This window comes from Rousettus aegyptiacus, unplaced genomic scaffold (genome assembly GCF_014176215.1).
Source record: "Rousettus aegyptiacus isolate mRouAeg1 unplaced genomic scaffold, mRouAeg1.p scaffold_m13_p_3, whole genome shotgun sequence".
NCBI lineage: Eukaryota > Metazoa > Chordata > Mammalia > Chiroptera > Pteropodidae > Rousettus > Rousettus aegyptiacus.
In genome coordinates this window covers 76,270,892-76,293,536 of record NW_023416306.1, presented here as the reverse complement: position 1 = coordinate 76,293,536, position 22,645 = coordinate 76,270,892, and the positions used below count along the sequence as shown (strand labels likewise).

Genomic DNA, 22,645 nt, shown 5'->3' with positions numbered 1-22,645 from the left:
CTTTCACTATTTTGTTGTAGGGCTAGTCAGCTAGTGATGAATGTTCTCAGTGTTTGTCTAAGAAAATCTTTTTTGCCTCTCACTTTTGAAGGATAAGTTGGCTAGATATAAGATTCTAGTTTGGTGCTTGTTTTTTCTTTTCCTCCAACACTTTAAATCTTTCACTGCTCAATTCAGGTTTGCATTGTTTGTGATGAGAAGTCTGCTGTAATTCCTATCCTTGTTCCTCTGTAGGTAAGGGCCATCTAATTAAATGATTAGTTTATAACAGATGGTCCATAATTATCAGATAAGAGAATGAACAATCTGGACACGATTATTCTACAATAGATGGTCCATGATCATACCAAATGTATGAATGAATGAATGGCCCAGATATGACTATCTGGTCCACAAACATTTTTCAAATGAATAATAAATCAATGAATCAGCAACTGAGATGCGACTGCAGTCTTACCAATACAGGAGCCCCACTTGCTCATCTCAAATCTAAGGCAGTCAAAAGTTCTTGGGTCCAGTCCACCTTATTTCACTCCCAGTCACTAGAGAGCCCCACATCCTCCAGTGCCTCTGAACTCATTCTGTGAGTTCATACCTTTTCTGTATTTCCTCCCTGGGAGCTCTAAGTAGTCCTAAACTATTTCTGCCTCAATTATTAGATCCTTGTTTTATGTAAATCTGAAATGCAAATGGAAAAATGTATTTTTCATGCCTCCCCACCCACAAAAAAACAAAAAACAAAAAACAAAAACCAATACAGTTATCAAACTTTTATATGTCCCATTTAGATGCTACCTAATATTATTTTCTACCACAAACACTCTGGGCCTTATCATCTTAATTTCCTTCTTTTCCTTATATACAACCTTTAACAAAATTTGAGGCTAAACCAAGAAAATTACAATGACTCCACAAAATTCAGGGCCTTGTGTTGTGAAGGCAACACTTTTCACCTTTGCTACAAGGGTAAACTGCACTTTGTGTCTTATTTTAGGCAGAACCCTCATGTAGAGTCATGGAAAACCTGCACGTGTGGAATCAGATAGGCGGTCATGAGTCCCAGCTCAAGGCAGTGTTCTTGGGTACAAACACTGGCTCTGCTGCTCTTAGCTATATAGGTGAGCCTCATTTTCCTCATATGAAAAATGAGGATTACAATAAAAAACCACCTCAAACTGTGGTATGGTATTCCAGGGCCAAGCCCCTGGAAGTGTTCAGAGTGTGTGGCCTGGCACCTGGTAAATGCCCTGGTCTGGCAAAGAGGATGGGTGTCCCAGTGACAGCCCTCACTATTTGGCTGGAAAAGACCTCCTCACATCGGCTTTTCTCATCCATGCACCCCAGAAAGGCAGGTCCACACATTCCTCCTCATTAGTCTTTACAGTTGAGCTGTTGTGAGCAGGCTCAGGGACTATTCATAATAACAAGTATTCTCCTAATGCTAATTGTCAGCTGGGATAACTATTATTATAATGTATTTTTAAGAGAGATATATTGGAGTGTTTATGGGGTGAAATTTTATAATAACTGTAACTTACTTTAAAAATACCTCACCAAAAATAGGGCAAAATATTACCAGATTGAAGTCATGACTATGCTGATGGTCATTACACTATTCTACGTGCCTACATGTCAAAAAATATTCATTATAAGAAATATAAGTTTTTCATGCAAAAATATAAAAACAAAGCATACAACACCCTACAGACTATGGGCTTTAAAGACAAGTTTAAAGTACATCTCCATCAGCCACCACTCTGATTGCATGAGGGACTGTGAGTGAGTCCATGGATGCATCAAATGTGGGCAATAAAGACACTCTGTGCTTTATGGATCTTACTGAGAAAGTGGGAGTGAATGCAATTTCCTAGACCAAAAACCCTCAGAGCACACTGAATGGCAGAGGATTAAAGAATAGTGTGTATGAAACTTTGAAAACATAGAGCTTTAAACAAAAAATTCTGTTGTCCTGATGTTACCTAAAGTTCACTAAAACCTCCAGCTACCAAAATGACCAGCATTTTACCCTCCAAAAACATGTGCATCATCATAAGAATGACTTGGGTTCAACATTTCCATGTAAGGAGCAGAGGCTGGCCCCACCAGATGCCCTTCCCCTCCTAATGGCTGTGTGGCACCCATCTATTGTAAAGTGGCACTGCTTATGGTAAAAATGATCCCTAATTTATAAATTGCATCTGGCTTGGAGGAACTATAAATATCTGATAAAAATAAAAGCTTTGGGTCTGTTTCTGGTGGACACCTGGAAGCTCTGCCTCAAGTGTTGTTCAAAGGGATAACTGGCTCTCTGGGAATGCTCCAGGTGTGGACCTATCCCCTTGCACCTGTGCTGTCTGATGCAGTAAAGATCCATGGAAGGAAATGCCTGCTGTTACCCCGCTGCGCAGCAGGAGGCTCTGCCTGACAGCCTTCTGAATCAGTCTGTGCCAATGTAACATTTGATGACCTGTGTGTCGGAATACTGTGAGCTACAAGGACCTCCTGGTGGGTGTGCATTATGTTACATCATTGCCAGTCTCCATCTGTGCAACTGGAAGTAGACTTGCCATAAAATTAATGTCTGGTTATGAGAAAGATATTTATTTAGAAATATTGGTTATGAAAAATGATTCTTTCATGAAGAAACACTTGTGTGAGAATTAGATTCTTTTTTTTTGAGAACTCACTGGGCTTGCTACCACAATTAAACAGAAATATCAAATAATGACACTGTTTTTAACCCTGATGCTTGTGATCTGCCCTCTGTATCTGTTCATTGATGTCTCACTGGTACCAGAATAGCATTGTGCAAAAAGTAAGAGCTCAAAAGAAATCTGCCCAGTTAACTAACATGAAATACAAGGCTAAGAGATTTACACTATATTATAAAATAGTTCATTTGTTTCAAAGTCATGTCTCTTATAAAAAACAGTCAAAAATATTTTCCAGTAGAGTTGACATTAAATATTATTTTATATTAGTTTCAAGTGTACAGCATAGTGGTTAGACATTTACATAATTTACAAAACGATCCCCTGATTAGTCTGGTACCAACCTAACACTGTTTGGTTATTAAAATATTATTGACTATATTCCCTATGCTGTACTTTACATCCCCATGACTATTTTGTAACTACCAATTTGTGCTTCTTAATCCCTTCCCCTTTCCCACCCAGCCTCACAAGTCTCCTTCCATCTGGCAATCACCAGTTTGTTCTCTGCACCTATGAGTCTATTTTCAACAAAAAAAAGTCAAATTTAACTTGGTTTTAAAAATTATTCCCCTGCTTTGTACAAAAAAAGGGGAAAAACACAGTCATTTCTCATTATTTGTCATAATTTTGTCCTATAAAGCTGCCCTGAACAATGAATTAATAAATACTGAATCATCGCTTAGGTTCCTGAGAGCCTCTGGTTACAACATTTTCATCAACTAATCAATAACCTTGTTTCTGTTTAAAGACACTTTATTTACTAGATATCGCTCATTAATTAACATTGAACTCATGGCCAACAGCACTGTAACTCATGCCTGAACAAAGCTTATCTAACACATGTTTTCTCCATAATGCATGTCACAGCCTTATTCAATAGGAACCCTGAATAACACTTCATACTATGCTTGTGGGCAAATTTAAACAGCAAAATCACCAACAAAAAGCACAAAAGTTCGAAAAACGTGGAACCCAACTCACAAGAAAAGGACACTCGGGCAGAGCGTCGCTTGTTCCACCTCAGCCGGAAGCAGGCACACCAGGCGGCACAGCTGTTTTGCCACCCTACACGAGTCCACAACAGTCTACTAAAGCACCATGATGTTGCAGTCTCAAGTAAATTTTAGCGAGTAGGCGAATTCACAATATAAAACCTGGGGATAATGAAGACTGACTACATTATCTTAGATAAGAAAGCTAAATGTAGGTCATAGATTCATTCTTTATTCATTTTAAACGACTTCTAGAATATTCACATGGGTCCTTCTTAGTCACAAACATGACGGGTAAATACAGGTTATTGTAAAAAACCATTACAAGGGTGAATAGATACTAATTTTGAAAAATTCGAATCTCAATTAGCCTAAGTTCCCGATAACCGTATCTCCTTGTGTTTGCTTGGCTCTCTAACAAAATGCTTCCTGGCAACCTCAGAAACCTAAGTTGAATTTATATTAAGTATGAGAATATATGGCCTTTGCACTCAAAGGGGCCTGAGCATGAACCCCAGCCTGGCTTCTCACCAGCTCTCTGGCCTTGGCAAGTTACTCTCCACAGAAATGGAGAGTAGCTTCCATTTTATTTGGATTGTTCTTCTTTTAGGAGAAATAAGGGCAAAAAAAAAGGTAAAATGTATCACTTCTTAATTATAAGTGTTATGTTCTTTTCTGTATTTCAAAAAAAAAACGGTTGCTAGGAAGAATAAACGAGGTTACATCTGATTAAGGTCTGGTGCTCGGCTCATATCCTTCCTTTCAACTTGACCATAAACAGCTTGAGCACAGGGAAGGGTCTTGGCTGCTGTCATGCCCCCAGCACCCAGCACCATCCTGGCTAACAGGAGGTGGACAATAAATCATTGTGCTGAATAGATCAGAGCAATTGCTGACAGCATAGCTCTGGCTGAATGTGTTGATCAGACTGGCTGACAGAATTCAGAAGACAAATGACCTATTTTTGCCATTATGAAGTCATTTTATGGTTGTTGATTTTTGACTGTTCCTGCAGAAATTTAGTTGTTCAATAAAAATACCAAAGACTCTAAGGTACTCTGTAAGATAAATATCAAAATATCAGATAGCTTCGGTGTTACGAAAATAAAGATTTCAGAAACCCATTCTCTGTGAAATCACCCACCCCAAGAATAAGAGAAATGCTTTGGGACGAGTAAACACCTCTAACTTCAGACAACAATCTGAGGTAAACAGAGCTGAATGCAGAGAAGCCTGAACATGAGAGCATAAAGATCCCTAGGGAAAATGGTCAAGGAAAGTGGGTGACCTCAGACAAAGCCCGCGGAGCTAGGGATTCCAACATTTTCTTGAGGGTAGAGGGGAGATTTTGAATGACCGGCAGCGTCCCTGGAAAGAATTGTTAAACCAATTCTCTTTGTCACACACACATACACACACACACACACACACACACAGCATTATTGAGAATGAGGAAAATATTCTGTTAGGCTGGAATATATCTTGAGCTGCTCCCTAAAATGATTCACTTCTAAAATGAGGAACCTACCCTGAATCTATACAATTATGCTAAAAGAGTAAAAGGAGAGAAGCAATAAGAGAAACGTATGGCACATAAAGAACATTTGCCAGAAAACAGTCCCAAGGGGTGGATGAAATCAAGACCACGAAATCAAAGAATTTAAGAAAACTTTGTTAAAATAATAGCTCATCCCAGAAATACGTAAGTTAAGGAATGAGACAGAGAGGCAAGAAAGTCATCAGAAATAAGCTGGCAGCAATCAGGGGACAAAGTAGGAAAGAAATGGTGATGCTATTTCAACAGCAAAAAAAGAACAGATTAAATTGTAAAGAATATGGACAGGATGGAGAAGCTCAAGAAAAATGAAATGGAAATAAGAAAGAGTGAAAAAATTCAACAGAAATGTACTAGGACAAAAGAGATCCAAAATATGCAAGATGGATGTCCCTGAAGTAAAGATTTAAATGAAGCGGTGGAACAGAACAGATGTTCGGAGTTATAATTAAGGTAAATGTCTGTAAATAAAAGGATTTTTTTTCTCCTGGATTCTCTTATCCAGAAGCCTATAAAAGAAAGTTGTTTACTGGGCCTTCTCCTCTGCTACACTCCAAGTTGGCAGACAGAGGAGTGATGTCCCAAGGAGGTCAGCACGCCCAGCCCAGCGACAAATGGTCCAGCTGGGCTCAGGGTGGCAGTGAACTGCACAATTTCAGCCAGTTGACTCAAATGCTGTGGAAGGTAGGAAGGTTTTTGATGTTCTATCAAGAATCAGGCCAGAGCAGGATTTCACACCTTCTGGATACTTATTTCAAAATCACTCCAGATGTTTCTTAAACTTTCAAACACTGGGACCTAAGCTGCTACCCCAGGTGTTTCCTATGCACACAAAATACTAAGACTGCTTTCATCAACAAGCTCATTTCACAACAAAACAAAGGAAAGCTCTAGACCAAAACAGTGATTCTCCACCTTACCTGCAGGTTAGAATCATATGAGTGCTGTTTTTTAAAAAGTACTGGTGACAGGGTCCTAGCCCAAAGTTACTCAGAACCTCCAGGGTGGCCCCAAACATATTTTTAAAGCTTTCTGGGTGACTTTCACCTGCAGCCAGGATGCAGAACCACTGCTCTAGCACAGTTGTCTTTGCAGTGAAGGTCCGGAGGCTCAAAACTGATCCAAACAGAGATGAGCACTGAAGTGGGCAGCAACATAGTGGAGTAAAGAATTTGAAGTTTTACGTAGAATTTGAAAGAAGTAATATTGAAGTCATCATTCAGGAAAATACTTTGTTACTTTGTTACTCCTCCCCACGCGCGCGCGCGCGTGCGCGCGCACACACATACACACTAATTTTTAGACATTTTGATTTTGCAACAGTAATTCAGGTAAAGCCTCTTGTCTGTGTGCTTTTGTCGATGGCACTTACTTGTGGGCTAGGGTGTGAAGCTGACTTTAGAAAAAGCACACGTGTTTCTCCACTTCCTGATGTCAGGCTGAATCATGAAAGGAAGTTCTATAATTCGCAAACCCTTCCAAGCTGCTTCTCTTGTGGTATTTTATCTTTCCTCAAATTGAGCAGCACCGGAATTCCAGAGACAGGCAAACTGCACCTCTTTCACCCACTGCTGCTCAGACTGAGGAGGAGCCAGGGTTCTGGCCTACGGCACAGTAGCAGGTGCCCAGCTGGGCAAGTCAGGCCAGCTTCACCTCTGCTGGTCACAGGCGGCTCAGCTGCTGCCTCCCACAGATGCACCTGCCTCTCAGTGGCCTCAGGTTCTTCTGTTGCTCTCAGGGTTCTCAAATGAGCACATGGAGCACATTCCCAGAAATAAAAGTCTAACTCTCTTGTATATGAAAGAACAGATACAGTCAAGCATTAAACATTACGCTTTCTTCGTTTTGTCTTAATGAGGAACACATTCCTCTTCAAATTTTCCTTTCTAATGGATAGCACTTTGGATCCTGAATATTTTGAGAAAATGATGTTGATTTTTTTTTTTTTTACTACAGAGAAATGAATAAGTACTAAAGTTTTCTCCATTTTTCCCAAAACCTTTTCAACAAAAAGTCTATTTATTCTTTCAAAACCCTGCTGATCCAATTTGCTTAATCTGAGGATACATCACTTAGTGTCCTCCAAGGCTGGGCTCCCATTACACTGTTCCAGGGCAACAACTGGGAACCACTGTGTGACTGATCAGTAGCCTGTCACTGAGCCAGACTGTGGTGGGGTGTGTGTGGGTGTGTGTGCGCGCGTGTACACGCGTGTATGCATGTGTGCTGTGTGTATATATATGGGGGGAGGCTATTGTGTTGAGTAACAGACTGTTTCTGTGTTGAGAATGAGTCAAGTCAGATCCTATGGACAAGACTTGGTCTCCTGGTGCTACCATCCTTCCCATGGGCAGATCTCTTTAAAGAAACAGGAGGCACCCAGGGTCCACACCTGGACAAGTGGCAAGAGCTGTGATGTAGTCACCATGTGCAGCAGCATCAAGAACTAGGAAAGGTGGGAGGGGGTAGAAACTGGTGTCCCTCCCTGACGCTCCAGGAAGAATCATGTGTGGCTCAGGTATAACATGGCATTCTGGGTCTGTCCCACAGACAATGCTGCAATGACTGAAATCCTTGTTCTGCTCTTCCCCACACAGAGACACTAGCCATGTGTGGCTACTGCCCTCAAAATGTGGCTAGTGTGACTGAGAACTGAATTTTATTTAAGTACTTGAATGTAAATGGCCACATATGGTAACATACCAAATAGCACAGTACTAGAACCTTGGCAGGGAAGCTGGGGAAGGGCCATTTCTCCCCACCTAGACCAGGTCAGAGGTGGAGTAGCACACAGTACCCCCTGACACCAATACGATGGGACAGCATGTGGAAGAAGGGAATCTTACAAGTTCATTCTAAGGAATAGGCTGTGTGGTCCAGACATCTCTCCCTTCCAGATGTTTCTCCTACTTGGGCCAAATGTGGAGGTTCTAGGTTTTCTTTTTATTAAGGAAAGATATATTTCACTCCAAATATCTAGTTTACTATATTCAAATCACAACTGATCTTTTGAAATATAAAGAAGGAAATTTAAGAGTGCCAACATTTGCAAAGGAGGCACCACGCTGGGAGCACAGAGCACACAAAATGTCTACAGCATGCTCTCCAGTTGGACATTTTGAAGGTGCATGACCATGGCCAAAATAACGTCACAAAGTGTTTTAGCACTTCAGGGTAAGAGTGACACTGTGACTCCCTGTGGAGGGGCTGTCTTTGTCCAATGACTGCAGATAGGAGACAGCTGAGGAAAACACATGTCCTAAGCTTTTCTTGTTAAAACCCAGCAAGGTTCCCAAATGCATCATTAGGGAATAGACTTGCTTTAGAGTCAAGTGACACTGTTGGGTAATAGCCAGTCTGTTTAGGCAATCCTCCCACTGAGTCTACTAAAATCATTTTGTCCCCCAAAGACCTGTTTTTTTCAATCTCCAGGCAAGCAGAGGTTATCAAGCTCCTTAATTTCCTGTAGCCAATCATGACCACCTGCAGGGCCTCTTTGCTTAGTGCTTTGTACAGCATGTCTTTGAGCTCCACAACCACTCAGGGGCAGGCATTTGCAGCTTCACTTTGTAGATGAGGTCACCGAAGCCTAAGTAGTTTCATCAAATGATAGAATCCAGAGCTATATGTCTGGTCTGCTTCTGCCAACCATTCCGCCTCCTCCCCCACCATCCCTATCCCCACCCCACCACCAGAGAGGGGCTTTAGAGCTGCTTCTCAGAACTGAATGTTTATAGGTCAAGGGCATGGTCCTAGAAGTTTTATAACAAAGTATAAATGCAGGTGCATGGATGAGCCTTGGGGATCCCCTTGTGAGGTCTGCATGGTGTTCCCATGTGTGTATGGATAGACAGAGTCAGCAGCAGGAGGACACAGCTGCAGATCATCCCCCAAAGAGCCTTCAGGTCACCATCTGCTGTAACCTCTGAGGTCCAAAAGCCAAGCCACAGACACCAAGAAGCCATGGCCCAGCTCTCAGCCTGGAGTGAGACTGGTCATGTCCTTCTCATAAGAGAAAACATCCCACATGAAACAGACAGCAAATTGTTTGACAGAAAATAAGTACAGTGACTTAGAATAATGCTAACCACTAACCTTAAAGATGGAAATCATTCAAATTATACGGTGTAGAAAATGTTACAGCTGGATTTCTTTATTAGAGCATGCATGTGTTCTTTTGATGAGAATCATTTCGTTCATTCATCTCCTACAGGTCTCACAGTGTGCTGAGAACACATGGAATTTCACTTGGCCCTCTTCCTCCTAAACTTCCATCAGCCTCTCAATCCCGATCTCACAGATACAGGTTCCCAAGAAATAGAGTGTCCACAGCTAAAAATACATGAGTGTTTTTGTTTCTCTCTCTCTCTCTCTCTCTCCTCTCTCTCTCTCTCTCTCTCTTTCACACACACAAACATGCGCGTGCGCGCGCGCGCACACACACACACACACACACAGGGATACACCACTCTAACATCTAACATGCCTCAGAGTCACAAGTGCACACAGCTGCCACTATAGCCAGCATACCAATACATTCAAATTTGATAGAAATTTTGTTAGGCTTTATAGATGAGTTTGTGTGCTACAAAACCCTACTATCTTGTTCTAAACCAGTGTTTCTCAACCATGACAGGTGTACTTGGTGGGAGAGGTGATATGAGGCTTTAACAATTAAAATCCAAAGGCAGGCCACATGCCAGACCACTTCAGAATCTTGGGAGGTGGCCTGGGCAACAGCGGGTGAGACAAGCATGGGTGATGGCTATGTGCAGGCAAGCTGGAGACCCTTGGCTGTACAACTCTGGGTAAGCGACTCACCTCTTCTAAGCCAAAGTCCTTGCTTGGAGACATAATGGGCCCAGTAGCCATGATGGATGCTTTGTTCTGAATTAATTCTCTTCCTGGTCTTAACCTATGCACTTTCCCCACCACAAGCAAATCTTGTTATTTTATTATGATCACTGCAAACTTCTGTGTGCAGGGTAAAACTGTACATTTCACCTTTTCCTGCAAACCTATTCTACTACTTTTCCCAGATAACTGCTGCTCACAGTTTGGTGCCTTTTCTTCCAGATTATTCTGCATATTCTCTCTCTCTCTCTCTCTCTCTCACACACACACACACACACACACACACACACACACGACCCGAATAGGTAGATCTATATGTAGTAAATAACAATCCAATAGGCAGATCTATATCTATATGTAGTAAATAACAATCCAATGAAGCCTACATCATTAAGTGCAATTATGTGTTTATAAAAAAAGGCTGCATCTTGCTTTTTAACCGAATATAACTTGGACATCTTTATATGTTCATCAACAAAGATGCCACACTTTTAAAAAGACCACATGGGATTCTAATACATGGGTACACCATAGTTTATTTAGCAGTTTCCCTACTGGGTATGTATTTCCTTTTCCTTTATTCTTCTTTTTCTTCTTCTTTTACTTTTTTTTTCTTTTCTCTCTCTTTTTTTTGCTATTATAAAATGTTGAAATGAATTACTGTACACACATATTTCTTCATTTTTGTCAATTTATGCATGTAATAATTTCCTAAAAGTGACATTTGTGTCAAAGCACATGTGTGTTTTAAATTTCGGAAGATTTTCCCCAATGGTTGTGCCAGCACTTACCTGTCAAAGGATTCTTTATTCACACCTCATCACATAGCAAACCCTTAAATTGCAGAGGAGCAGGACATATTCCTGCACTTTGGGTTCATCTGCATTTTTAACTGCTTGTTAATGTCCTTGATTTATTTTTCTATTGGCCTGTGTTTATTTTTCTCACTGATTTGAAAAAACATACTGCATTATTAAGTCTATTAGCATTTTACCACAGGCACAGAAAAGAAATATATCTTAAAGGATTTTCTCCCAACTTATTTATATATGTTTCTATTTGCATGGGGACTTGCTTAAAATTTTAGAAAATCATACTTTTCATTCTTTTTTCTATTATGGTTTCATATTTTCTACCATTTTTAGAAAGGACTTCTTCACTCCACAATTATTTTGGCATAAAAAAAGCAAAGTAATAATTTACTCAAATTAGTAGTGAGTTTTCTCAAAACCATTTATTAGTAACCCATGTTCCCTTCCCTGACTGATGGTGAATGTTGTCCTTGCCTTGCATTAATTTTCTACATGTAACTGTTGGTCCACTCTCCATTGCATCTTTGCCATAAGATCTTGTGGAATTCATCTTCCCTTATCGCACTTAGTTTTAATCTTTTTTTCTGGGCCCTCTCATAAGTTAATTAAAACAGTTTTTTTTTTTTCTGTCAACCTAAGGTGGAAAAAATTGTATCTATAGCATTTTAACTTTAGTTTTGTGTGGTGTTTACATACACAATGATCCACAACCATCCATGCATAAGCTCACTTCACCTGGCTTAGCTATCTCTCTATTATGCACAGTGAGGCCACCATGAAAAGAGGCCAAACTCCACCTAAGCACCTGTCACGGGCTGAGTTATCCTGTCCCCAAATTTGGGTGCTAGAGTCCTGAACAGGACTTTATTTAGAAATACATCTTTACACAGGTAATTAAGTTAAAATGAGGTCATTAGGATAGGCCCTAATCCGTATGACTACTGTCCTTATAAGAAAGGGAAAATTAGGACACAGACACACACAGAAGGAAGATGACATAGGAACACACCATCCACAAGCCAAAAAGAGGCCTCAGATAAAATACAGCCCTGCCAACACCTTGATCTTGGACTTCTACCCTCCAGAACTGTAAGACAACAAATGTCTGTTTAGTGACGCTGCCCAGTCTTGAGTAGTTTGCTCCAGCAACTCCAGAAAATCAATACAGTTATGCGCTGCATAATAAGGCTTCGGTCTACCACAAACTCCATAGAGGATAGTGGTTACATGAGATTATAATGGAGCTGAAACATTCCTATCACCTAGTGACTCCATAGCTATTACAATGTCCTAGCACAACACAATACACATGTCTGTGGTGACACTGGTGTAATCAAACCTTTTACACTGCCAGTCACATAAAAGTGTAGCACACACAGTTATGAATGGTACATAATACTTGATAATGACAATAAATGACAATGTTACTGGCTTATGCATTTACTATACTATACGTTTTATCATTATTTTAGAGTGTAATCTTTCTGCTTACAAAAAACATTTGCTGTAGAACAGCATACTGTGTTAGCTGGCAGCAGCCTCGTAAATCCTGATTTACCTTGTCTCTTGATTGCATCATTTCTTTTGTGCTTGTTTTAATCTCGTGCTGCTTTGTACAGTGACATGATGCTTAGGAGCAATAGGCTGGATGGACCATGAAGCCTAGGTGAGTAGTAGGCTACACCATTTAGGTTTGTGTAAGTGTACTCTATGGTATTCGCACAATGGCAAAACTACCTAAGGACACATTTCTCAGAAAGTATCTCTACTGTTAAGAGGTGTGGCACTGTACATCATTCATCTATTAGTGGAAACTGATACAATTTTAAGTTTTCTTAGAAGAAGTAAACTAAAAGTAATATCTTGTACATATCTTTGCAGATTGGTGGATTCTTCAGGACAATCACACATGACATTTCTGTCTTCTTTCAAGAATGTATCTCTTTTCTGCAGTTGTCAAGCTGCCTTTCTTTGACTGAACCATGAAAATTTCACCTGCATTACAGATGTTTTCATAATGGAATGGAAACGAATTTGAAATTGTCCCTTTCCCCCTGCTCTACTCCAACCCTTCAGGACACCTTGCACTTCCCCCTCCCGACTCTAGTGACAGTAATGTATGCAGAGAGCAGCAAATCTCCCCTGTGTGGAAAGCCACAGACATGATGTGTAAAGGACAGCTGTGCTCACTGCTCATGGCTTGGTTTGTCTTTTTACACTAGCTTTCCACAGTATTCTAGTTCACTATAGATGGTAAATATAAATGTCAGCTTAATCTGTGTTGAAGAGAGATATGCAAAAGCATAAAATGTTTTCATATTAAACTCTCAGTGATAGTACAGTAAATGCATAAACCAGAAACACTGTCATTTACTGTCATTATCAAGTTATCTATAACTTCTGTGAAATCAACATGCAAACTGAGTTCACAGCCTCATGTTGCCTTCTCAGTCTTTCTTGTGTCCACTGATACTGTATACCTTCTTAGTACTAGACATGACAGCAGATCCTTTTTTCTTCTCTTTATTCGAGCAGTGGATATGAACTCTGGTTCTAGATTAGAAACACCTAAGTTTGAGGCCTCGACTTGTATCAACATCACTTAGTGGTTGGACAAGTTACTTCACCTTTCTGGGCCTCACTGTTGTTCAGCAGATTAGATCGATGGTCCCTAGCATGCCATTCCACCTCTAGCATGCCATGCATCCTTAAACATGCTGCTAAGAAAATTAAAGAATGATCCTGGACTTCTTATTTCCTAAAAATCAGTATGAATTTGACAATGCCACCCTTTCTTTGGACACACTTTCTGTCTAAGCTACATGATGGCCGCACCAGTTCCTAGGGCAACAGAGAAGACCAAAGAAGCTCCAGTCCTGGGATTCACCCCTGCTTTAGTGAGCTTCTTCCCTCCACCTCATTGTCACTTCCTTCACACAGTTACGACCATCAGCTGATTGGTATTGCTAAAAAAGGAAGTGGTGGACTTCCGTTTTAAGCATATGCAGTAGCTATACATGCAGAGAAAGGAAAAAAATAGAATTAAAAACAAGAACAGAATATAAATTCATAACCACTCTGGGGATCAAGGTAAGCATATCACTAGAACACTGAAAACTATCATGATCCTTGAAAGATGCAAAGCAAGACGGACTCAAACTGAAAAGGGCAACCACAGCTCAAGTGCAGGCCGAGGAGACAGCTGTGAAAGGTGGGAAAAACTTTGGAAATGATAGAGCCGTGGGGTGGGGTGGGGTGGGGTAGGGGAGGAGCAGCCTAGCCCTCTCCAAACCCTCAGCTGTGGGCACCCCTAAGAACAACAGGTGTTCCTTTGCGAGAAAGACCTTCATTTGGAGAGTCAGGCCACAGTCTATTTCATAAAGAACAGAGAGCCTCTTCATGTGCTCTGGTTGCTGGCTCATCCTGTCCTGTGCACACTTCACCCACCTCCTATCCAATGGAGGATAGGCTATGGAGGGCCACACAACAAATGCAGCCTTAAAAAATTCATAAATAAATAAGAAAGGAGACCAGGCCTGAGGTGGGTGCAATACTTAGAAATACCAAGCACACAAAGAAAGCTAACCCATGAAAGACAGACACTAAATAAATAAGCGAGCCAATGCCAAAGGAGACAGAGGTCGGGAAGAGAATGTCCAAACTGGAACCAGTAATAAAAAACAAAGAGCCTAATGTATTATTAAAAAATAAAAAAATGAACTACATTCCTTGGACATTAATCACTTGTTTGCTAAAATGTAAAAGACTCAACAGATGGACTAAATAACAGAATAGTCAGGACTGTCTTTCTTGAGATAAAGATTAACCTGATGATTTCTTGAAACACAATACAAATGGCAAAAGAGAGGAAAAGAATGAAAGAAGTGCATTCACTGCAGGTCTGTTTATAATATCAAAAATTAGAGAAAATTCCTAAATGTCTATCAATAAATGATACTTTCCACTTTGTGGAATAAAACACAATGATCACTGATAGGAGGAGACCCCCTACCCCCACCCAATCCTTGGATTTGTTGTTGATTAAAAAAAAAAGTGGCAGAAAGATATTGGTATTGAGAAGACACATACACACCCAACCTTGTATTTTCTGAAGGTACACATATATACACACAGGATGAACGAATGGGAGAAAATATTTCAAATAGTCCTTCCCTGGTGGGGGTGGGCTGGGGCTGAGGGCGATTATCAAGGAGGGTGTTGATGCTGCCTGTCATATTTGAATTCTTCACTAGTGGATGTATACTTGTAACACCTTTCCAAAAAAATGATGGAAAATTCTACCATCTTGGAGGACAGAGAAACTAACTTTAGAAACAGTACTTACTCATTTGTACCTGTTTGGGAGTGCTAGTATTAGCCTTCATTCAAGAATGCAGGAACAGATTCCCAGAGCCACCCACCTGGGAGAGGCTGTGACAGTTGTCAGTTCCAACCACAGGCCAGGTATGGGCATTGTATTTGTGGACTCGTGGTCTCCATTGTTCATCACAATGAAATCTGTGATTGTCCCATCTACAAAGACTAAAAGAGTAGCTTAAAAACACAGAATGGAATTTGAACCTAATGGGACCTCTGATCCCTACTCTTAACCACTGTCGATAAGAGTATTCAACAAATGTAAATTTCAAGCATTACAGCAATCAAATGATTAAAATATTCTTAGCATTTAAGATGAAATTAACCACAGTAGTCTGCCTCCACCCAAGAAAAGCTTGAGGATTTTGTAAAGGGATAGCTGGAGTTTCTGAAAGCAGACTTCAGGAGCTCCAGTCCCCAAGATGCTCCAGGAACCAACACACCCTTTGGCCACAGAGGTGTGAGAGAACATGCCCTCTCCATGCATATCATGCCCTGTCCCTACACAATGGCTCTGAAGAATCCATTGTGTTATTCCTGCTTAAGCAACTTTATTCCATCCAGCATTCACTTACTTGAGCAAGGGAAACTCTCCTGAAAATACCATTTAAAACCATATAGCCTCCACTCTAGGAATCAAGTGAATCTAGGCCGGTCATCTGATGAAAGCCTTGGACTCGGATTCAGCATTTTCAGGAAAATACAAATTCCCATCAATCAGATCATAAACATCAGTGTTGGATCAAATACAGAGGTAATACTGAGACTGATTTTAAATGAAGATGCCAACTGCTAAACTGCAGTTAAAAATAATCTTTCACGAAGTGTAATTTAGACTATATTCTGATGGAAGAAATTATAAAAGTTCTATGCTATAAATAAATAACCCTAGAAGTAACAAGTTTGGGGAAATGTTTTCAACAATTATGACAATGAATTTAAAATAGGTAAAATGTATATGAATGTTAGTAAGAGGTATGTTAAGACCCCAAAGGGTCTGAGAGGCAATTTGCAGGAATTAATTTAGTCAACCAATCCCCCAAAGCATGCTTTAGTTATTAATATGTATGTAGTGAAACTGTCAGACTGGAGCAAGAAGCCAGGGTTCCAGAAAAAAAGAAATAAAAGTGACACTGATAGATTGCATGGTATATTTGACTCTGTGGGAAATTGAATCAATAGAGGGTTTAGTGTAGTGTCAGAGAGAGAGAGAGAGAATTGTATTAGGCACAGGGCCAACTGAGAAAACACAACACCAGACACAATAAGAATTTACCCCAGAAAAAACAGCAAGGGGTCCAATAAAGAAAATGGAACTATATTATACACCTTGCTTTAACAGTTAACATCAATCACAATAAAGCAAACACCAAATAGCATCTTAACCCCAAATTCTAGAATGATTATCCTGGGTGGGGGGAGTCTAAGATGGCCAAGCGCTCATTTTTCAGAGTAGGAAGTTGGCAGACACTGTCTAAAACTGACACATCCAAAACATAAGCAAATAAGTACATTACAGAAAAAATAATGGAGGGAATTCTAGAAGAAATACCTATAAAAATTTTAAAAGATTGCTTTTGGGGAGCAGTACAAGAGGATTGGAAAATATTGTTATAAATTAAAATTAAATAAAAAGAAAAATTAACTCTGGTCACACCAAAATATTTCCATGATAACTCAACATTAACAAATAGATTTAACAAATCAGACTGGCCGAGACAGAATGAAGGTTTATCAGTTAAAATAAACAGATAGAGTGAGAAAGTAGAACGTCATGTGTTGGACATTCAAATGCTCTTTGTAGCCATGCAGGTGTGACTAAACAAACCAATATTTAAATTGCAGCTTTCCCTGAAATGCTGCTACCCTAACCTCTTCCGTCCTTCTACACTCCCCACAATGACTGCATCCAGGCCTGGGTGTCACTTACCCTGACACCAGCCATTGTTCCCCTGGTAGATCCTGCAGCCTGCTCAGCTTCCGCTCAGGCCACAGCCTCTCACACTCAGCATGCCAGTCTGGAAGGCCAGCATCCTCCCATGTCTGTGCTCCCCTCTAGTGTTCCAGTACAGCAGTGAGGGGTACTGCCACCAGCTTCAGAAGCAAGGATTTCAGTGTTGGAGCTAAGTATACCCAGGACAGAGGATGCTGCTCACCAGATACTGCCCAACATAAAGCTTTCAGAATACCCTCTGTAATCTTAGAGGAATCACCAATATTCTAAACGCTGCTGCTTTCGTCCTCTCATCATCAGCTTTTGGCAGCCTCTAGAAATAAATATATGGTTTTTCCAAGAAATAAAAGAATCAAGAGAGAGTCATTTTTGATTTTTTAAAATTTATTGTAAACTAAATGTTCTTCTTTCTACCGGTATCTACCACCTTGGCTAAGTTTGATTATATTTACGATTCCAATTTAACTACCTTTCAACATTCATAAGATGGAACTTATATAATTAATTATTAAGGGCAAAAAAAATTTTAAATTAATACAAGATAACTTTGTCAGACAAAGTTATAAGCTAACAGAAAATCTTCCAATACAGTATCAAAATGAATGAACTTTTAAAATTTCATCAGCCTAGTCTTTAAAAAAATCTTTTCCCCACAATTCCTCAGTTAAAAAAATAAAAACTCTTTTCTAAGTGAAAAGGAACCAACCTGTTCAAAGTAGAAGAGTAAGATGATGAGACATAATTAAGTCACCCAAATTAATTCTGATCTGACTGTAAGATTGTGCCTTTTGAATTTAATTGATTTTCAAGAAAAAAGTTCAGTATACAGACATTTAAAAAAAAATTCTGCCCAAAGGCCTAAATTTCTAATTTTTTTCTTCCACTCATTTACAGTTAAACTAATCCAGAAGTCGAAGAAATGTTAAAACTTACAAATGGTGAGAAGAGGTAAGTTAGAGGCGATCTAGAAGAAAATCAAGTACAGTGAAAAAGCTGAGAAAGCAAACATTAGCTCAGGTTGTAAAAAGTGCTCTGCCATTCCTTAGGCCCAGATGATAGACAGACAGAGCCAGCTGCACAGTGAACAGGAGATAATATTTCTTCCAAAGACGTACTGCAGCTGGTAATGGTGACAACACCCTTTCCTGGAGTAACTAGTGTGTTCTTGCTCTACAATTCTAGACCATCAGAAAATTTGTTATTTGAAAGTATATATTAGTAAGGATGAAACATCTGTTCTCACTTGCAGGATTCATATTTTGATAGTTACCACTGAAAATTCAGTTAAGTCCTGCTATTTCAGACTTCTGGAAAAGGGGAGAACTTCTCATCTAATTACTGGAAAGTGTAAGTGATTGGGTAATAGAAAAGCAATTTGCTTTCAAAAATAAACAGTAGTTCAATGGAGTTTCATACAGACTCAGTTTTTTAGCCCAACTTCGAAAAGCTCTGAAAAACAAGGGTTTTGGGGGGGTAAGTTTCAAGGACATTCATTTAGTAACAATGCCTGCCCTAAAATGATACACAGCTATTAATAGTTTTTATTTATTCCACCTAGTGATATTATTCAGCATGAGTGAAGAAACATTAATGTGTGGCATTACTGGATGCTGTATTGGAGTGATAGGTATCATATGGTGTCTGCATGCACACATATCTTTCCAAATTTTGAGAAATGTCTTTCTCAATGCTGAAAATCAGATTCGAACTTTGAATTCTAAATTATACAAAATCCTGAATTCCAAAACATATCTGAGCACAAGAGTTTCGAATAATGATTATGAACGTGTACTATGCTCCATAAGCGATATTCTACTAAGAAGACTTTGGTTTAAAAAAAAAAAAAAAACAGAGAAATCAGAACTGCACTTAGAATATGAAATATAAGCCTAAGGAAAGCTAAAGTGAGTTATTTCTGAATTGCAACCCTAGCAATAAAATGATCTCCCTGCCAATTTTATCCATCAGGGAAAGAAAAGACCTAAAAATATGCACCTCATTTTTCATCCTAGCTTAACACATTAATCACATTCTAGGTAAGACTATAAAATCCTACTTATCTAAGCACTACAAGCATGGAGAATACAAATCAATTTCTATTTTACTGCAATATTTTTCTAAACACATCAAAAGTATGATATAAACTGAACTAAATGATTTGACAAAATCATCTTGACTGATACGATGTCTCACTAAAATATCTAATACTTTTTGAGTACTAAATCTTTTAGCTCAAACACAAATATATTCATGCACTCTCCAGATGTTTTCGAGGAGGGGATGCGTTAATGAATTTAACCACATTTAACTGAAATGTTGCCTGTGTAACAGCAATGAATTTGTTACTAAAATAAAGAAATCAGATTCCATTTCTTCCAGAAATTCTCCATCATCACATGATTTTTTTTTTTTTTTTTACTATTACAATTAAAATGTGGGACATTTCAAACTCTTCTAACTACACTCTTCTGAAATGCTCTGAGGGTTTAAGAAAAGGAACTCCATCAGTCAACAGTTTTACTTGGGTTCAAAGAAATCTTTGGAGTCAGGCAAACTCATTAAAATAACCTGTAACACTGTTTCCAAGTCAGAAAAAATCAAACTCTGACTTCTCTGATAATTGTTTCTTTAGTTCTTGAACCTTAGAACAACCCCAAAAATGAATCGCCTTTGTGCAGTTATTTAGGTGGGTTTAAAGTTTTGGAACCATATTGACTATGTGTGTGTGTGTGTGTGTGTGTGTGTGTGTGTGTGTAAAATAACTTAAATGTACATTTTACTACATAAAACTGCCCTCCTCTCCAAGTCACTTACTGGCTAATCAGGTTACTTTATCATGATAATTTATCAAAAAAGAAGCCACTACACTAAATTTTAGCAGTGGTTAAGAAAGTTCCATGTGTTTATGCAACTGTATTTTATTTCTGTAGTATAAGAAATGTAGCATACATAAAACTCTGCAGGCACATGAACATTTGTATTTTGAGTCACTTCGATAAAAACCGTGGAACCTTTCAGTGCATTCATGGAAATGGCCAAACGAAATTATACTCTTTGGGAGACTGAGTTTCTCCTGCCTGCGGACTGCAGCTAGTGTTTCCCAGGACCAGCCGCCTCCACACTATCTGCACCTGGGTTCCCGGGTCCGCGTACAGTCCTTGGGCGTAGGCCTAGCTCCCTGTACAGGAGCCGAACCCTGAGAAGCCCTAGGTTTAGGAGAAAAGCTAGCACTACTTACCTGTTCCTACTCGAATTCTCTCATCAATTTTTCCTTTCATAAAGGCCGAAGGCCCGGAGTGTCCCTGCCGGCTGAGCCTAGACACCTAGAAACCCGCCAAGGAGGCGCGCGGCCACATTCCCCACTCGCTTCTCTCCCCAAAGGTGACCCAGGTGCCGCGTCCCTGCTGGCCGAGAGAACGGAGCGCAAGCCACTCCTACCTGCGCAGGTGAGGCGGGGGCGGGGCAGTGCGGGGTCAAGGCGCGGGGATCCCGGCGCGCGGTGGGCGCGTCCGCGGGGCAGTTGAGAAGCAGCGCGGGTCGCCAGCTCCTCCTCCTCTCTCCTCTCGCCGCCGAAGTCGCATCTGCCGCCCAGAGCGCGGCGCTTCCTCATTTTCGGCAACTTCCTTAACGCGCCCGGGCAGGCCCCGCACTTCCTCCCGGCCGCCGCCCCAGCGCCCCGTGCGCCCCGTGAGCCCCGTGCGCCCCCTGAGCCGAATGCACCACGAGGACGCGGGCAGGGCAGGAGGAGAGCCCTGGGACCCGGGGTCGGCCTGAGAGGCGCGTGGCCAGAAGGGAGAAGGAGAGGGCTCGGGTGGGCTCTCCACCCTTCTCTCTGGCACAGAAGGCCTGAGACAGGGGCCTTCATATACAAAGAGGGGCACTGCCAACAATAGGAACTACTCTCCATGTCGCCTGCAGCCTGATTCTTCTAAGGCTCTCAGGGGCACGCCCATTTCCCCATGTAATTGCTCAGGTGAATGCCCCGTTTGATGTATTCCCAGTTACCAACCCAAGACTGCTGACCGGTAACCAGGAGGTCCTGGAATCTCGTCAGGTGGCTTTATGCCTTAGGTGAACGCCAGACTTCATGGCGCGCCTTTGGGCGAGCACAGCTTATCCAAGGCAGCCTGTTTTCTGAGAGCTTTAATTATTACAAAGTTCCTGACAGTGAGTTTAACTTGCTTCCTTCTACCCCCAGCAGCCTGCCATCTGGAGCTAAATTAAGTTTAATCCTTTTCTGGAGTCCTTAAATGGTTTAAAAACACCTACCTGATTCACCTTCTCCAATCTCTGTCTCTGTCTCTGTCTCTCTGTCTCTCTCTCTCTGTTGGACAGCTCTCTTTAAAACGTTCCCATAAAAATTTCCAGTGGGAGAGAGAGAATGTCACCACATTCTTGGTGACACTAGTTGTTAGTATCTGTTTTGAAAAGCTGTATTCTGAGCCAAAATAAAATAACCAAAAGAAAATATTTAATGTGTTAGATTATAATTTCCATTGAGAAAAAAGATAGGGAGCATTTACATTCAATTGGAACTCCTTAGCCTTTCCACTTGGAGATTCTCTTCCATTCATTTTGCTATTATATATTTAACCCAAGTGAAGGATTCTTATTATGGTTATATTTGATAACCAGTGGACCTATTTTTGCTTCCAGGAGCCAATGAAGTAGCTGTTGTTCTCTAAAAGGATGGAGGCTGCAGAACATCTATATAGGAGGTTTTTAGAGTTGGCCATGTTGCTGGAAATGGGCACTAGGGGACCTCCCTGGCTTTTACTGAAATTACATGTTTCCTTAGGGGCTGCTAATGGAGATGAGGTGATGTTCTCCATCCAACCAGATCCACCCTTTAGCACTGCTGTGTTCCTTCCCACCTCTGAGTCAGCTTTAAAAAGTTAATTAGTATGTTTATAATATTTTTAATGTTAAAATCATCACACAAATATCTAGGAAAAAATCGTTCTAAAACTTGTCAACATATTTCTCTCAGTCTTTCTTGTTCCCACTGACTTTGCTTTTTATCTTTCACTGTGATAAATCTTAGCTATGATTGTGTGCTGAGTCCCGAAAGTCCTTGTAGCAAAACCTGCACCAGGAAGATCTCAGGGATACCCTACACAGTCACTTTTTAAAATCTCCTGTTCCCTGGAGTTTTTTTTTAATTTCTTTAAAAATAGTCAATATATTTTTTGTTTTTGCTGTGCTAATTCCACCACATAAAGTCTTACATGTCTGCTTGTATTGTCTGAGTGTTTCTGTGTTTCTGTGGTTCTTGTTCATGGTGCCTGGCTTCCTTGTATACTTGGTCGTATTTGACCGAGAGCCACTCATTATCTCTGAAACATTATTTGTGAAAGATTAGTTGAGGCCTAGGAAGAAGTTATTGT

General features: G+C 40.4%; 1 protein-coding gene across 1 annotated transcript in view; it reads right to left on the bottom strand.

Moving 5' to 3' along the window:
• The window catches only part of SYK (spleen associated tyrosine kinase), an 81,638-nt gene extending 60,884 nt beyond the window's left edge, over nucleotides 1-20,754 (bottom strand). Inside the window, exon 1 of the mRNA XM_036238897.1 lies at nucleotides 20,697-20,754. The gene's annotated coding sequence lies outside the window, so the exon portion shown is untranslated. The remainder of the gene's footprint in view (nucleotides 1-20,696) is intronic.
• Nucleotides 20,755-22,645: the final 1,891 nt, after the last annotated feature.